Below are 17,843 nucleotides of genomic sequence, written 5' to 3'. Positions count from 1 at the left end.
CATTTTCTATTGTAGAGACCCACATCCTTCCTAGTTTTGGAAAAGTTTTTTGTGGTCTTTGCAAGCTGTGAGGGTAGGATATAAATGGAATGTAGGAGATGGTAAGCTGGTTAGATTTTGGGAAGATACCTGGTATGGTAATACCCCTCTAGCTACTCAATACTGGGACTTGTATGTCTTGGTAAATGAGAAAAATCGGACCATTGCTGAGATTTGGGATGGGCAGGAGCTCAAATGCACTTTTAGGAGAACCTTCTCGGATGAGTTGATGTCTCAGTGGTATGAGCTTGTGGATATCCTCTCCCTGACTAAATTTAGTCAGGAGAGAGATTCCTTAATCTGAAAATATGGGTCTAAAGGGATTTACTCTTCTAAATCCTTTTATGCCATTATCAATTTTAGGGGGATTCAACCTATCTACCTACTGTTTGGAGTGTGAAAATACCACCTAGAGTACAAGGTTTCCTATGCTTTTTTCATAGAATAAAATCATGACTTGTGATAATATTAGGAAAAGAGGTATAGCAAGACCTCTAGAGTGTGTGTTTTGTAAAGAATTTGAAATCGTGCATCATCTGCTCTTTAACTGTTTGGTAGCTAGGCTGGTGTGGGCTGAGGTGAAAACAGTCTTTAATTTTGATGCGAATGGATATGAGTCTGTAGCAAGGTTTTGGTTGTGCGGTAAGAAATGCAAATAGCTGAATGTTGTGACCTCTGCAGTCCTGTGGGGGTTGTGGAATTTTAAGAATTCTGTTGTCTTTAACAGATGCTCTTGGATTTCCCTGAAGAAGGTGCTAGGCGTGGTTTCCAGGTATCTTAGGGACTGGACCAAGCTGTTCCAAGATCTCCAGGGGAAAAATGCAAGAGTTTCAGGAGCTGATCTGGGAACGGTTGAGAAAACCACTGATGCTGGATCCAGGATGATCTGTCGTAACTGGTTTGAGGACAAGAGTGAAGATGGCCTCTGGAAGGTGGCGGTGAATGCTGCTCATGGGGGGAGGATTACCCTTGATTATCAACTGCAACACCCAGAGGAAGCTGACAGTATCCATGTGGTCAGTCTTGGGTGGGAGCCTCTTGTCTAGAGCAACCTGGTGTTTGGGCTCTTTGCGTGGTGTTAGTGGTTATTGTAATGTAATGCCTATGATACTTATGTCTTGATGTTGACTAGGTTGGAGAGTGGGTGTGGCTAGTTAGAGATGTTTTCTCTTTCCTGAATCTGTTTTGGGTGGTGTTTGATTCTGTAAGACTTGTCACACTGTGGTTTCTTTCTATATGAAATGGAGCCGGGGGCGATCCCCTGTTTATCGAAAAAACAATCTATGCTCTTAGAAGATATCCTTTGAGAAGGTTATTATTTTTTCTTATGGCAAGATGATACAATGCATTTGTGCTGGCTGTCCCATAGCCTCTAGAAAGTCTATGTGAGTTTCCTACACCACATCGGGATTAATTAGGAGGGGTGTGTGTATGTACGTGTCTTTATGTTCGAGTATATCTAAATAGTTAACCTCAATAACATATTTCTTCAACATGCAAACATGACACCTAAGCATGTAATATGCATGGAAAATATCCACCTCAATATGCTACCATTCATATAAGAAGGCCCGCCTCACGGCCTCATCATGGGAACATGCATGATAATTTCCATTTTTATGCTATTTATGTTGGGAAAATTTTGTTTTTGCCACTCTAGATTTCGCCAATTTTTCTTATGCCACTCTAGATTTTGACATTTCACTTTTGCCACTCTTAGTTTTTGACAATTATCACAATTCCCATTCCCGTGGCAAAAGCAAAATTTTGAGAGTGCCAGTTGTGATAAATGTGAAAAGCCAAGAATGGCAAAAATGAAATAAAATTATTTTGCTTTTGCCACAAAATCACTAGGGAAAAGCCTAGCAACAGCGCGGGTCTGACGGCTATCAGTAGCGCGGGGACCTGCGCTACTGATACGGCGCTACAACTAACACTTAGCAGTAGCGCGTTCCTACCAGCGCTATTATTATAGCTACTTAGCAGTAGCGCCGTCCATATAGGCACTACTGCTAATGTAACTAGTAGTAGCGTTTTCTGCTCACCCGCGCTACCACTATTCTATTTTTTAGTGTACATGATGTCCATGATGAAGTAATATATCATTGTGAGGAAGAAACATGCATCAGATTCATTTGGATGAATCAAAAGTTGAATTAGGACGACGATCCTACTAATTTAACTTTTGGTCACTTTTGATCCATCCACATGAATCTAATCCGCGTTCCTTCCACATATGATATAATAACTAATCATGATCATAATAACAAATCATCATGATAATAATGATCAACATCATCATCATATTAATATAAAAACTCTTGCATAATATCACCAACAAAACTAGCTAATAATTATCATAGTCATTACCACCAACACTATTTAATCATCATAGTCATAGTGTAGCTATCTAATCACCACCAACACTAGCTAATAATAATCATCATAGTCATTACCACCAACACTAGCTATTTAATCATCATGGTCATAGTGTAGCACATCATCATCTTCAAACTCATTCTAGCTAGCTAATCACTCCTGCTGCTCTCTCTCGGATAAAATAGCATAGAACATGTGTAGCACTCCTGCTTCATCATATTGGAGCATGCAGATGAACCTATCTCCTAATTGTGGGCTGCGCTTCTGATTGCCGCCCCCTAGTACTTCTCTGCGATCCTTCACAATTTTGCTCCAGTCTTTGACTATTAAGACTTGCTCGCTTTTAAAAATCCTGAATGCACTAAAGTGCAATGTAGGATGTCTTGGTCGTAAGCTAACCATGGACATGCAACCTTTAGTCTCGATCCAATGAGGCACAACTATCATCGGGAGTCCCTGTTGAAGAACATCGTAGTAACATACTTAGCAATGAAGTTTAGCTTAAAAAATAATGTATGCAAAAGATGTCTGGGGATAAATAGTAAAAATCTTACCATCTTTCCTAAATAGATGTGACCGTAGTTCAATGCGAACACTATTGGTCGCACGTTTTGAGTACTGAGATTTTCAAGTCCATGAAAATAATTTGTCTTGACCGTATCGAGATCCTCAAGCCATAAAGCATAATGACTTATCTCCTCACAGTTTAGTTCAGCCCCGAGACAGTAGTAGGTCATGTATACCAAGCGCCGGACATGTTTGCTTGAATGGAAATAAGTTGTCAATAGAAATTATAGTTGTCAACTATTTTTGAATAAACAATATCCAAGACATAAATATGGTTGAGAAACTCACATAATGGTAGAACTAGAGGCGTCTACACATCGACTCAGATGTCGATATTACCTTCAATATCATCTTTCGGACAAATATCAAAGGTGATAAGCATATCAGGCTCAAATGCATAAGCCTTGTATAGTGCTCTTCAATTTTTGCATTCAAAATAGGTGTAGGTGTCTGCATTGTATAATTTTGCGGTAAAAGTATAACCATGCTCAGTCCTCAAGTGAACTCTCTTTACGTCCATAGTTTCCATAGTACTGAAACCAATCTTATCCAAGACAAAAATTCTTGCATGGCAGGGGATACGCTAGTAGAATAGTAAAAATTAAAATTATAAGTTGAAGCAAAAGAATAAGAAGTCATGCTTAATTACGAAAAATACGTCATTGTTGACGACGACATGTACCTAGGGTAGGGTAATAGGCCTGACCTAGACACCCTCCCCAAGGACATTGACCTAAAGTCAGAAGCATTCGAGGGATACAATCATTCACTCGACCATAAACATTCCACTCGGAAGATTCAAGTTCACTCGACCAAGGAGTACTCACTCGACCGTAACAAGAATCACTCGACGGATAGAAGATCTAAAGTCACTCTGTATGGCAATGGTCAGGCGTTACTCTATAGACTTAATAGTCATTCATGTATCTTTATGGCTGGCGTTATCAGTAACGCCCCATCTTTATGTACCTTAAACCCTGTGTAATTGAGGACTATATAAGCCACCCCCTCCTCTGGCACAAAGGTTCACACCCCCTATAACTTCACGCATATTCCAATCGACTGAGCCTCCGGGCACCGAGATGTAGGGCTGTTACTTCCTCCGCGAAGGGCCTGAACTCGTACATCTTGCATGCACAATCTCATCATAGCTAGGATCTTGCCTCTACATTCCTACCCCCCTACTTTACTGTCAGACTTAGAACCACAATAGTTGGCGCCCACCGTGGGGCAGGTGTCTTAGCGACTTTCCGGTGAGGTTGCAGTTTTCTTCGACTCTTTTCATCATGGTTTCCGGCGGAGGTTTGGCTGAGGGCCGTGAGATCCGTCTCGGCGCGCTCGTCTTCATCGCCGACGACTCCACTTGGCTTCAGGAAGCTCCTCTCAACGTTGAGGCGCTCCTCGTCCGTGGAGCGACGCACTTTCGTGCGTGCGTTCGCGGCGTCCTACTGCGGCAGCCATCGACCCAGTATCGGTCGGCACCCGCAGTACCTTTGCTCCCCGCTGCTCGCCGTTACAAGCGATCCGGTCGGTCGTGGCTTCAGCGGTGGGTGAAGCACGCGGTGGCACATCAGTCGGCCACCCCTCAAGTCGCGACAATTGAGCCCGACGAATCTCTCTACGGCCCGTTCGACCTATCGACTGGCTTCGTCGAGACCTTGTCCGAGTGCGACAGCAGCGACCCCGCGACAGAAGTCCTGATGGTCGACAAGCCCCGCAGCCCGCCTAGCATGCATCGCAACGGCGACAATGATGGTGGCGGCGAGCCGTCGCGTATTCATGAAGAGTATCAGCCTAAAACTCTCTCTTATCAGCAGAGGGAGGAACTTCACCACCGCAATATGGAGGCCCTACACACGCCCGTTGTTGGAGAGACCTATAAGGCTCGGGCCTTGGAGGCAGTGCATTTAGCCACTTTGGCTGAGCGCACTCGACTAGAGAATCTTCAGTGTTCACTCGACGAGCATGCTCAGCGGCAGATCCCCGAGTCCAGCCGACGACAGCGGCAATTATTTCCATCGGAACCACAGGTATACCGCACTCCGATTCAGAATCTTACTAATGCGGCCCGTATAGCAGAATCCATTTAGCTGTCCCAGTCGGAAGCTGGTAGAGGTTTAATGCAGATCAGAGCGCTGCTCCGAGTAGCAGGAGAGCAGAACATGGCAGTTCTCAGTCGCGCAACATGATCCATAGCAGGTATGTGGTGGCTGATGCCGTCCAGTCGGCTCATAGCCCAAGACCGACTCCGCGACATGAGGGACGTGGGCATCGTCAAGGGCAGTATTTGGGTCGGAATCATGAGCAATATGATCGTTGGCTCGACCGCGATGACCACCGTCGAGTGCCTACAACCCCTCTATGGGGTGAATCGTACGTGCCCCGGCATTATGATGATAGGCGCACGTACAACGAAGAGCGGAGAAGGCTGGTCGACCCAAGAGAGCCAGGGTTTGACGCAAGGTCAATTTTGGTGCAAGGTCTAGTGGACAGGAATTGAGCACAAAGGGAAGGGCAAGACAGAGATCGCCCGACTGTAAACAGAGTTCATGTTTCTGGTCCCGAGTGTTTTAGCAGAGCCATCAGAGTTGCAGAGATCCCTCCCAACTTCAGGTTGGCGACTGGGGTCAGTAAGTTCACTGGTGAATCAAAGCCTGACACCTGGCTTGAAGATTACCGAGTGGCTGTGCAGATCGGTGGAGGAAATGATGAAGTTGCCATGAAGCATCTTCCCCTGATGCTTGAAGGACCAGCTAGAGCTTGGTTGAATCAGTTGGTGATACGTCTCCAACATATCTATAATTTTTGATTGTTTCATGCTATTATATATTCCGTTTTGGATGTTTAATGGGCTTTATTTTACACTTTTCTATTATTTTTGGGACTAACCTATTAACCCAAGGCCCAGTGCAAATTGCTGTTCTTTTTGTCTATTTCAGTGTTTCGCAAAAAAGGAATATCAAACGGAGTCCAAACGGAATGAACCTTCGGGAACGTGATTTTTGGAACAAACGTGATCCACAGGACTTGGAGTGGACATTAAGAAACAAACGAGGAGTCCACGAGGCAGGGGGGCGTGCCTACCCCCTGGGCGCGCCCTCCCCCTCGTGGCTCAACCGACCTACTTCTTCCTCCTATATATACTCATATACCCTAAAAACAACCAGGAAACCCTATTTCCACCGCCGCAACCTTCTGTACCCAAGAGATCCCATCTTGGGGCCTTTTTCGGAGCTCCACCGGAGGGGGCATCGATCACGGAGGGCCTCTACATCAACTCCATGGCCCCTCCGATGATGTGTGAGTAGTTTACTTCAGACCTTCGGGTCCATAGTTATAAGCTAGATGGCTTATTCTCTCTCTTTGAATCTCAATAGAAAGTTCTCCTTGATCTTCTTGGAGATATATTCGATGTAACTCTTTTTGCGGTGTGTTTGTCGAGATCCGATGAATTGTGGGTTTATGATCAAGTCTATCTATGAACAATATTTGATTCTTCTCTGAAATATTTTATGTATGATTGGTTATCTTTGCAAGTCTCTTCGAATTATCAGTTTGGTTTGGCCTACTAGATTGATCTTTCTTGCAATGGGAGAAGTGCTTAGCTTTGGGTTCAATCTTGCGGTGCTCGATCCCAGTGACAGAAAGGGAAACGACACGTATTGTATTGTTGCCATTGAGGATAAAAAGATGGGGTTTATATCATATTGCTTGAGTTTATCCTTCTACATCATGTCATCTTACCTAATGCGTTACTCTGTTCTTATGAACTTAATACTCTAGATGCACGCTGGATAGCGGTCGATGTGTGGAGTAATAGTAGTAGATGCAGGCAAGAGTCGGTCTACTTGTCACGGACGTGATGCCTATATACATGATCATGCCTAGATATTCTCATAATTATTCACTTTTCTATCAATTGCTCGACAGTAATTTGTTCACCCACCATAATACTTATGCTATCGTGAGAGAAGCAACTAGTGAAACCTATGGCCCCCGGGTCTATTCTCTATTAAATTAATCTTCCTTCAACAAGCTGCTGGGGAACGTAGTAATTTCAAAAAAATACCTACGCACATACAGGATCATGGTGATGCATAGCAATGAGAGGGGAGAGTGTGTCCACGCACCCTCGTAGACCGAATGCGGAAACATTAGCACAACGCGGTTGATGTAGTCGTATGTCTTCATGATCCGATCGATCCAAGTACCGAACGCACGGCACCTCCGAGTTCTGCACACGTTCAACTCGATGACATCCCGCGAGCTCCGATCAGCAAAGCTTCATAGGAGAGTTTCGTCAGCACGACGACGTGGTGACGGTGATGATGATGCTACCGACGCAGGGCTTCGCCTAAGCACCGCTACGATATGATCGAGGTGGATTATGGTGGAGGGGGGCACCGCACACGGCTAAGAGATCAATGATCAATTGTTGTGTCTATGAAGTGCCCCTGCCCTCGTATATAAAGGAGCAAGGGGAGGAGGCGGCCGACCAGGGAGAGGCGCGCCAAGAGGGGGAGTCCTACTCCCACTAGGAGTAGGACTCCTCCCTTTCCTAGTAGGAGTAGGAGAGGGGGAAGGAAAGGGAGAGGAGGAGAAGGAAAGAGGGGCCGGCCCCCTTGCCCTAAACCAATTTGGTTTGGGCCTTGGGGGGTGGGGGGCGCCCCACACTTCCCTTGCTGCCCTCTATTTCTACTAAGGCCCATGTAGGCCCATTAAGCCCCCCGGGGGGTTCCGGTAACCCCCCCGGTACTCCGGTATATGTCTGAAACCTTCCGGAAACTTTCCAGTGTCCGAACATAGTCGTCCAGTATATCAATCTTTACATCTTAACCATTTCGAGACTCCTCGGCATGTCCGTGATCAAATCCGGGACTCCGAACTACCTTCGGTACATCAAAACATAAAAAACTCATAATACCGACCGTCACCGAACTTTAAGCGTGCGGACCCTACGGGTTAGAGAACTATGTAGACATGACCGAGACACGTCTCCGGTCAATAACCAATAGCGGAACCTGGATGCTCAAATTGGCTTCCACATATTCTACAAAGATCTTTATCAGTCAAACCGCATAACAACATACGTTGTTCCCTTTGTCATCGGTATGTTACTTGCCCGAGATTCGATCATCGGTATCTCAATACCTAGTTCAATATCGTTACCGGCAAGTCTCTTTACTCGTTCCGTCATACATCATCCCGCAACTAACTCATTAATTACAATGCTTGCAAGGCTTATTGTGATGTGCATTACGGAGTGGGCCCAAAGACACCTCTCCGACAATCAGAGTGACAAATCCTAATCTTGAAATACGCCAACTCAACAAGTACCTTCGGAGACATGTGTAGAGCACCTTTATAATCACCCAGTTACATTGTGACGTTTGGTAGCACAGAAAGTGTTCCTCCGGTAAACGGGAGTTGCATAATCTCATAGTCATAGGAACATGTATAAGTCATGAAGAAAGCAATAGCAACATGCTAAACGATCAAGTGCTAAGCTAACGGAATGGGTCAAGTCAATGACATCATTCTCCTAATGATGTGATCCTGTTAATCAAATGACAACTCATGTCTATGGCTAGGAAACATAACCATCTTTGATCAACGAGCTAGTCAAGTAGAGGCATACTAGTGACACTCTGTTTGTCTATGTATTGACACATGTATCATGTTTCCGGTTAATACAATTCTAGCATGAATAATATACATTTATCATGATATAAGGAAATAAATAATAACTTTATTATTGCCTCTAGGGCATATTTCCTTCAGTCCCCCACTTGCACTAGAGTCAATAATCTAGATTACACAGTAATGGTTGTAACACCCATGGAGCCTTGGTGCTGATCATGTTTTGCTCGTGGAAGAGGCTTAGTCAACAGGTCTGCAACATTCAGATCCGTATGTATCTTGCAAATCTCTATGTCTCCCACCTGGACTTGATCCCGGATGGAGTTGAAGCGTCTCTTGATGTGCTTGGTTCTCTTGTGAAATCTGGATTCCTTTGCCAAGGCAATTGCACCAGTATTGTCACAAAAGATTTTCATTGGACCCGATGCACTAGGTATGACACCTAGATCGGATATGAACTCCTTCATCCAGAGTCCTTCATTTGCTGCTTCCGAAGCAGCAATGTACTCCGCTTCACATGTAGATCCCGCCACCACGCTCTGTTTAGAACTGCTCCAACTGACAGCTCCACCTTTCAATATAAACACGTATCCGATTTGCGATTTAGAATTTTCCGGATCAGTGTCAAAGCTTGCATCAACGTAACCATTTACGATGAGCTCTTTGTCACCTCCATAAATGTGAAACATATCCTTAGTCCTTTTCTGGTACTTCAGGATGTTCTTGACCGTTGTCCAGTGATCCACTCCTGGATTACTTTGGTACCTCCGTGCTAAACTAATGGCAAGGCACACACCAGGTCTGGTACACAACATTGCATACATGATAGAGCCTATGGCTGAAGCATAGGGAACACCTTTCATTTTCTCTCTATATTTTGCAGTGGTCGGGCATTGAGTCTTACTCAACTTCACACCTTGTAATACAGGAAACAACCCTTTCTTTGCCTGATCCATTTTGAACTTCTTCAAAACTTTGTCAAGGTATGTGCTTTGTGAAAGTCTAATTAAGCGTCTTGATCTATCTATATAGATCTTGATGCCCAATATGTAAGCATCTTCATCGAGGTCCTTCATTGAAAAACTCTTATTAAAGTATCCTTTTATGCTATCTAGAAATTCTATATCATTTCCAATCAATAATATGTCATCCACATATAATATTAGAAATGCTACAGAGCTCCCACTCACTTTCTTGTAAATACAGGCTTCTCCAAAAGTCTGTATAAAACCATATGCTTTCATCACACTATCAAAGCATTTATTCCAATCTGAGAGGCTTGCACCAGTCCATAAATGGATTGCTGGAGCTTGCACACTTTGTTAGTACCTTTTGGATCGATAAAACCTTCAGGTTGCATCATATACAACTCTTCTTCCAGAAATCCATTTAGGAATGCAGTCTTTACATCCATTTGCCAAATTTAATAGTCATAAAATGCGGCAATAGCTAACATGATTCATACGGACTTAAGCATCGCTACAGGTGAGAAGGTCTCATCGTAGTCAACTCCTTGAACTTGTCAAAAACCTTTCACAACAAGTCGAGCTTTGTAGACAGTAACATTACCATCAGCGTCTGTCTTCTTCTTGAAGATCCATTTATTCTCGATGGCTTGCCGATCATCGGGCAAGTCAACCAAAGTCCACACTTTGTTCTCATACATGGATCCCATCTCAGATTTCATGGCCTCAAGCCATTTTGTGGAATCTAGGTTCATCATAGCTTCCTCATAGTTCGTAGGTTCGTCATGGTCTAGCAACTTGACCTCCAAAACAGGATTATCGTACCACTCTGGTGCCGATCTTACTCTGGTTGACCTACGAGGTTCGGTAGTAATTTGATCTGAAGTTTCATGATCATCATCATTAGCATCCTCACTAATTGGTGTAGGTGTCACAGGAACCGGTTTTTATGATGAACTACTTTCCAATAAGGGAGCAGGTACAGTTACCACATCAAGTTCTACTTTCCTCCTACTCACTTCTTTCGAAAGAAACTCCTTCTCTAGAAAGGATCTATTCTTAGCAACAAAAGTCTTGCCTTCGGATCAGTGATAGAAGGTGTACCCAACTGTTTATTTTGGGTATCCTATGAAGACACATTTCTCTGACTTGGGTTCGAGCATATCAGGTTGAAGCTTTTTCACATAAGCACCGGAGCCCCAAACTTTAAGAAACGACAACTTTGGTTTCTTGCCAAACCATAGTTCATAAGGAGTCCTCTCAACAGATTTAGATGGTGCCCTATTTAACGTGAATGTAGCCGTCTCTAAAGCATAACCCCAAAATGATAGCGGTAAATCAGTAACAGACATCATAGATCGCACCATATCTAGTAAGGTACGATTACGACGTTCGGACACACCATTATGCTGTGGTGTTCTGGGTGGCGTGAGTTGCGAAACTATTCCACATTGTTTCAAATGTAGACCAAACTCGTAACTCAAATATTCTCCTCCACGATCAGATCGTAGGAACTTTATTTTCTTGTTACGATGATTTTCCACTTCACTCTGAAGTTCTTTGAACTTTTCAAATGTTTCAGACTTATGCTTCATTAAGTAGATATACCCATATCTGCTCAAATCATCTGTGAAGGTGAGAAAATAACGATACCCGCCGCGAGCCTCAATATTCATTGGACCACATACATCAGTATGTATGATTTCCAACAAATCGGTTGCTCGCTCCATTGTTCCGGAGAACGGCATTTTAGTCATCTTGCCCATGAGGCATGGTTCGCAAGTACCAAGTGATTCATAATCAAGTGATTCCAAAAGTCCATCAATATGGAGTTTCTTCATGCACTTTACACCAATATGACCCAAACGGCAGTGACACAAATAAGTTGCACTATCATTATTAACTCTGCATCTTTTGGCTTCAACATTATGAATATGTGTGTCACTACTATCGAGATTTAACACAAATAGACCACTCTTCAAGGGTGCATGACCATAAAAGATATTACTCATATAAATAGAACAACCATTATTCTTAGATTTAAATGAATAACCGTCTCGCATCAAACAAGATCCAAATATAATGTTCATGCTCAACACTAGCACCAAATAACAATTATTCAGGTCTAAAACTAATCCCGAAGGTAGATGTAGAGGTAGCGTGCCGACGACGATCACATCAACTTTGGAACCATTTCCCACGCGCATCGTCACCTTGTCCTTAGCCAGTCTTCGATTAATCTGTAGTCCCTGTTTCGATTTGCAAATATTAGCAACAGAACCAGTATCAAATACCCAGGTGCTACTGCGAGCTCTGGTAAGGTACACATCAATAACATGTATATCACATATACCTTTGTTCACCTTGCCATCCTTCTTATCCGCCAAATACTTGGGGCAGTTCCGCTTCCAGTGATCAGTCCCTTTGTAGAAGAAGCACTCAGTCTGAGGTTTAGATCCAAATTTGGGTTTCTTCTCTTGAGCAGCAACTTGCTTGCCGTTCTTCTTGAAGTTCCCCTTCTTCTTCCCTTTACCCTTTTTCTTGAAACTGGTGGTTTTGTTAACCATCAACACTTGATGCTCCTTTTTGATTTCTACCTCTACAGCCTTTAGCATCGCGAAGAGCTCGGGAATTGTCTTATTCATCCCTTGCACATTATAGTTCATCACAAAGCTCTTGTAGCTTGGTGGCAGTGATTGAAGAATTCTGTCAATAACACTATCATCTGGAAGATTAACTCAAAGTTGAATCAAGTGATTGCAGTACCCAGACATTCTGAGTATATGCTCACTGACAGAACTATTCTCCACCATCTTGCAGTTGTAGAACTTATTGGAGACTTCATATCTCTCAATCCGGGCATTTGCTTGAAATATTAACTTCAACTCCGATACGTCTCCGTTGTATCTACTTTTCCAAACACTTTTGCCCTTGTTTTGGACTCTAACTTGCATGATTTGAATGGAACTAACCCGGACTGACGCTGTTTTCAGCAGAATTACCATGGTGTTATTTATGTGCAGAAATAAAAGTTCTCAGAATGACCTGAAACTCCACGGAGATTATTTTTGGAAATAATAAAAATACTGGCAAAGAATCAAGGTTAGGGGGCCCACACCCTAGCCATGAGGGTGGGGGCGCGCCCCCTGCCTCGTGGGCCCCGTGGAGCTCCACCGACCTCAACCTTGACTCCATATATTCGTGTTCGGGGAGAAAAAAATAAAGAAGAAAGATTCATCACGTTTTACGATACGAAGCCGCCGCCAAGCCCTAAACTCTCTCGGGAGGGCTGATCTGGAGTCCGTTTGGGGCTCCGGAGAGGGGAATCCGTCGACGTCGTCATCATCAACCATCCTTCATCACCAATTTCATGATGCTCATCGCCGTGCGTGAGTAATTCTATCGTAGGCTTGCTGGACCGTGACGGGTTGGATGAGATTTATCATGTAATCGAGTTAGTTTTGTTAGGGTTTGATCCCTAGTATCCACTTTGTTCTGAGATTGATGTTGCTATGACTTTGCTATGCTTAATGCTTGTCACTAGGGCCCGAGTGCCATGATTTCAGATCTGAACCTATTATGTTTTCATGAATATATGTGAGTTCTTGATCCTATCTTGCAAGTCTATAGTCACCTACTATGTGTTATGATCCAGCAACCCCGAAGTGATAATAATCGGGACCACTCCCGGTGATGACCGTAGTTTGAGGAGTTCATGTATTCACCATGTGTTAATGCTTTGGTCCGGTACTCTATTAAAAGGAGGCCTTAATATCCCTTAGTTTCCGCTAGGACCCCGCTGCGACGGGAGGGTAGGACAAAAGATTTCATGCAAGTCCTTTTCCATAAGCACGTATGAATATATTCGGAATACATGCCTACATTACATTGATGAATTGGAGCTAGTTCTGTGTCACCCTAGGTTATGTCTGTTACATGATCGATCGCATCCGACATAATTCTCTATCACCGATCCATTGCTATTGTTATCATCACTAAAAAATACCAAAAATGTTACTTTTGCTACCGTTACCACTACTATCATATTACTTTGCTACTAAACACTTTGCTGCAGATATTAAGTTTCCAGGTGTGGTTGAATTGATAACTCAGCTGCTAATACTTGAGAATATTCTTTGGCTCCCCTTGTGTCGAATCAATAAATTTGGGTTGAATACTCTACCATTGAAAACTGTTGCGATCCCCTATACTTGTGGGTTGTCAAACTCCTGGAACATCTCATATGCTCCATGACGTTCAAAATGTCATTGAAGTCCTGGTTCTAAACCGTAAAGCATGGCACATTGAACTATCGAGTAGTCATCAACACGTGACTGCCAGGCATTCACAATGTCTGCAGTTGCCGGCGCGAGTGGTACACCTAGCGGTGCTTCGAGGACGTCATTCTTCTATGCAGCAATGAGGATAATCCTCAAGTTACGGACCCAGTCCGTGTAATTGCTACCATCATCTTTCAACTTTGTTTTCTCAAGGAACGCATTAAAATTCAACGGAACAACAGCATGGTCCATCTATCTACAATAACATAGACAAGCAAAATACTATCATGTACTAAGTTCATGATAAATTTAAGTTCAATTAATCATATTACTTAAGAACTCCCACTTAGATAGACATCCCTCTAATCATCTAAGTTATCACGTGATCCGTATCAACTAAACCATAACCGATCATCACATGAAATGGAGTAGTTTTTAATGGTGAACATCACTATGTTGATCATATCTACTATATGATTCACGCTCGACCTTTCGGTCTCAGTGTTCCGAGGCCATATCTGCATATGCTAGGCTCGTCAAGTTTAACCCGAGTATTCTGCACATGTAAAACTATCTTACACCCGTTGTAGATGAACGTTGAGCTTATCACACCCGATCATCACGTGGTGTCTCGGCACGACGAACTTTGGCAACGGTGCATACTAAGGGAGAACACTTTTAACTTGAAATTTAGTGGGAGATCATCGTATAATGCTACCGTCAAACAAAGCAGAATAAGATGCATAAAGGATAAACATCACATGCAATCAATATAAGTGATATGATATGGCCATCATCATCTTGTGCCTTTGATCTCCATCTCCAAAGCACCGTCATGATCACCATCGTCACCGGCGCGACACCTTGATCTCTATCGTAGCATCGTTGTCATCTCACCAACTATTGCTTCTATGACTATCACTACCGCTTAGTGATAAAGTAAAGCAATTATAGGGCGATTGCATTGCATACAATAAAGCGACAACCGTATGGCTCCTGCCAGTTGTCGATAACTCCGTTACAGAACATGATCATCTCATACAATAAATATAGCATCATGTCTTGACCATATCACATCACAACATCCCCTGCAAAAATAAGTTAGACGTCCTCTACTTTGTTGTTGCAAGTTTTACGTGGCTACTACGGGCTGAGCAAGAACCGTTCTTACCTACGCATCAAAACCACAACGATAGTTCGTCAAGTTAGTGTTGTTTTAACCTTCGCAAGGACCGGGCGTAGCCACACTTGGTTCAACTAAAGTTGGAGAAACTGACACCCGCCAGCCACCTGAGTGCAAAGCACGTCGGTAGAATCAGTCTCGTGTAAGCGTACGCGTAATGTCGGTCCGGGCCGCTTCATCCAACAATACCGCCCAACCAAAGTATGACATGCTGGTAAGCAGTATGACTTGTATTGCCCACAACTCACTTGTGTTCTACTCGTGCATATAACATCTACGTAATAACCTGGCTCGGATGCCACTGTTGGGGAACGTAGTAATTTCAAAAAAATTCCTACGCACATACAGGATCATGGTGATGCATAGCAACGAGAGTGGAGAGTGTGTCCACGTACCCTCGTAGACCGAATGCGGAAGCGTTAGCACAACACGGTTGCTGTAGTCGTACGTCTTCACGATCCGACCGATCCAAGTACCGAACGCACGGCACCTCCGAGTTCTGCACACGTTCAACTCGATGACATCCCGCGAGCTCTGATCCAGCAAAGCTTCACAGGAGAGTTTCGTCAGCATGACGGCGTGGTGACAGTGATGATGATGCTACCGATACAGGGCTTCGCCTAAGCACCGCTACGATATGATCGAGGTGGATTATGGTGGAGGGGGGCACCACACACGGCTAAGAGATCAATGATCAATTGTTTTGTCTATGGGGTGCCCCTGCCCCCGTATATAAAGGAGCAAGGGGAGGAGGCGGCCGACTAGGGAGAGGCGCGCCAAGAGGGGGAGTCCTACTCCCACTAGGAGTAGGACTCCTCCCTTTCCTAGTAGGAATAGGAGAGGGGGAAGGAAAGGGAGAGGAGGAGAAGGAAAGAGGGGCCCGGCCCCCTTGCCCTAAACCAATTCGGTTTGGGCCTTGGGGGGGGCCACACTTCCCTTGCTGCCCTCTATTTCCACTAAGGCCCATGTAGGCCCATTAAGCCCCCCGGGGGGTTCCGGTAACCCCCTGGTACTCCAGTATATGTTCGAAACCTTTCCGGTGTCCGAACATAGTCGTCCAATATATTGATCTTTATGTCTCGACCATTTCGAGAAACCTTGTCATGTCCGTGATCATATCTGGGACTCCAAACTACCTTCGGTACATCAAAACACAAAAACTCATAATACCGACCGTCACCGAACTTTAAGCGTGCGGACCCTACGGGTTCGAGAAGTATGTAAACATGACCGAGACACATCTCCGGTCAATAACCAATAGCGGAACCTAGATGCTCATATTGGCTCCCACATATTCTACGAAGATCTTTATCGGTCAAACCACAAAACAACATACGTTGTTCCCTTTGTCATCGGTATGTTACTTGCCCGAGATTCCATCATCGGTATCTCAATACCTAGTTCAATCTCGTTACCGGCAAGTCTCTTTACTCGTTTTGTAATACATCATCCCGCAACTAACTCATTAGTTACAATGCTTGCAAGGCTTATAGTGATGTGCATTACCGAGTGGGCCCAGAGATACCTCTCTGACAATCGGAGTGACAAATCCTAATCTTGAAATACGCCAACTCAACAAGTACATTCGGAGACACCTGTAGAGCACCTTTATAATCACCCAGTTACGTTGTGACGTTTGGTAGCACACAAAGTGTTCCTCTGGTAAACGGGAGTTGCATAATCTCATAGTCATAGGAACATGTATAAGTCATGAAGAAAGCAATAGCAACATACTAAACGATCACGTGGTAAGCTAACGGAATGGGTCAAGTCAATCACATCATTCTCCTAATGATGTGATCCCGTTAACCAAATGACAACTCATGTCTATGGCTAGGAAACATAACCGTCTTTGATCAACGAGCTAGTCAAGTAGAGGCATACTAGTGACACTCTGTTTGTCTATGTATTCACACATGTATCATGTTTCCGGTTAATACAATTCTATCATGAATAATAAACATTTAGCATGATATAAGGAAATAAATAATAACTTTATTATTGCCCCTAGGGCATATTTCCTTCACAAGCTATTTCTATTACCTTTTATTTTGCAACCTTTACTTTTAATCTTTATCATAAAAATACCAAAAATATTATCTTATCATCTCTATCAGGTCTCAGTCTCGTAAGTGACCGTGAAGGGATTGACAACACCTTTATCGCGTTGGTTGTGAGGTTCTTATTTGTTTGTGTAGGTATGAGGGACTTGCGTGTGGCCTCTTACTGGATTGATACCTTGGTTCTCAAAAACTAAGGGAAATACTTACACTACTTTGTTGCATCACCCTTTCCTCTTCAAGGGAAAACCAACGCAGTGCTCAAGATGTAGCAAGAAGGATTTCTGGCGCCGTTGCCGAGGAGTCTACGCACAAGTCAAGACATACCAAGTACTCATCACAAACTCGTAACCCTCGCATTACATTATTTGCCATTTGCCTCTCGTTTTCCTCTCCCCCACTTCACCCTTGCCGTTTTATTCGCCCTCTTTTTCTGTTCCCCTTCTCTTTTCTAGTTCGTCTCTTTTTGCTTATTTCTTGTTTGCTTGTGTGTTGGGTTGGTTGTGTGCCGTGATGGCCTTATCGAAAAGTTTTGATCTTCATCTTAGAAGGTTGGAAGAAATTGAAAACAACGTTAGAAGTTTTATGTCCTTGCAGTTTGAGCATAATAATTTCTTCAGAAACGAGCTTAAAGAACAAAAACTTTTTATAGGGTACATGAATAAAGAGCTCGATGATATGTCTAAAGAATTATATGGTTTGAAATCTCAGTTTGCTCATCTTGAAAACT

General features: G+C 43.6%; 1 pseudogene; it reads right to left on the bottom strand.

Moving 5' to 3' along the window:
• Positions 1 to 5,071: 5,071 nt before the first annotated feature.
• On the bottom strand, positions 5,072 to 12,453 carry LOC147973657 (uncharacterized; annotated as a pseudogene).
• Between the last annotated feature and the right edge of the window lie 5,390 nt (positions 12,454 to 17,843).

This window comes from Triticum urartu, chromosome 5A (assembly GCF_056163025.1).
Source record: "Triticum urartu cultivar PI428250 chromosome 5A, HENAU_Tu73, whole genome shotgun sequence".
Taxonomy (NCBI): domain Eukaryota; kingdom Viridiplantae; phylum Streptophyta; class Magnoliopsida; order Poales; family Poaceae; genus Triticum; species Triticum urartu.
The sequence above is the reverse complement of the archived record's forward strand: the minus strand, read 5'-3'. Positions and strand labels throughout refer to the sequence as shown.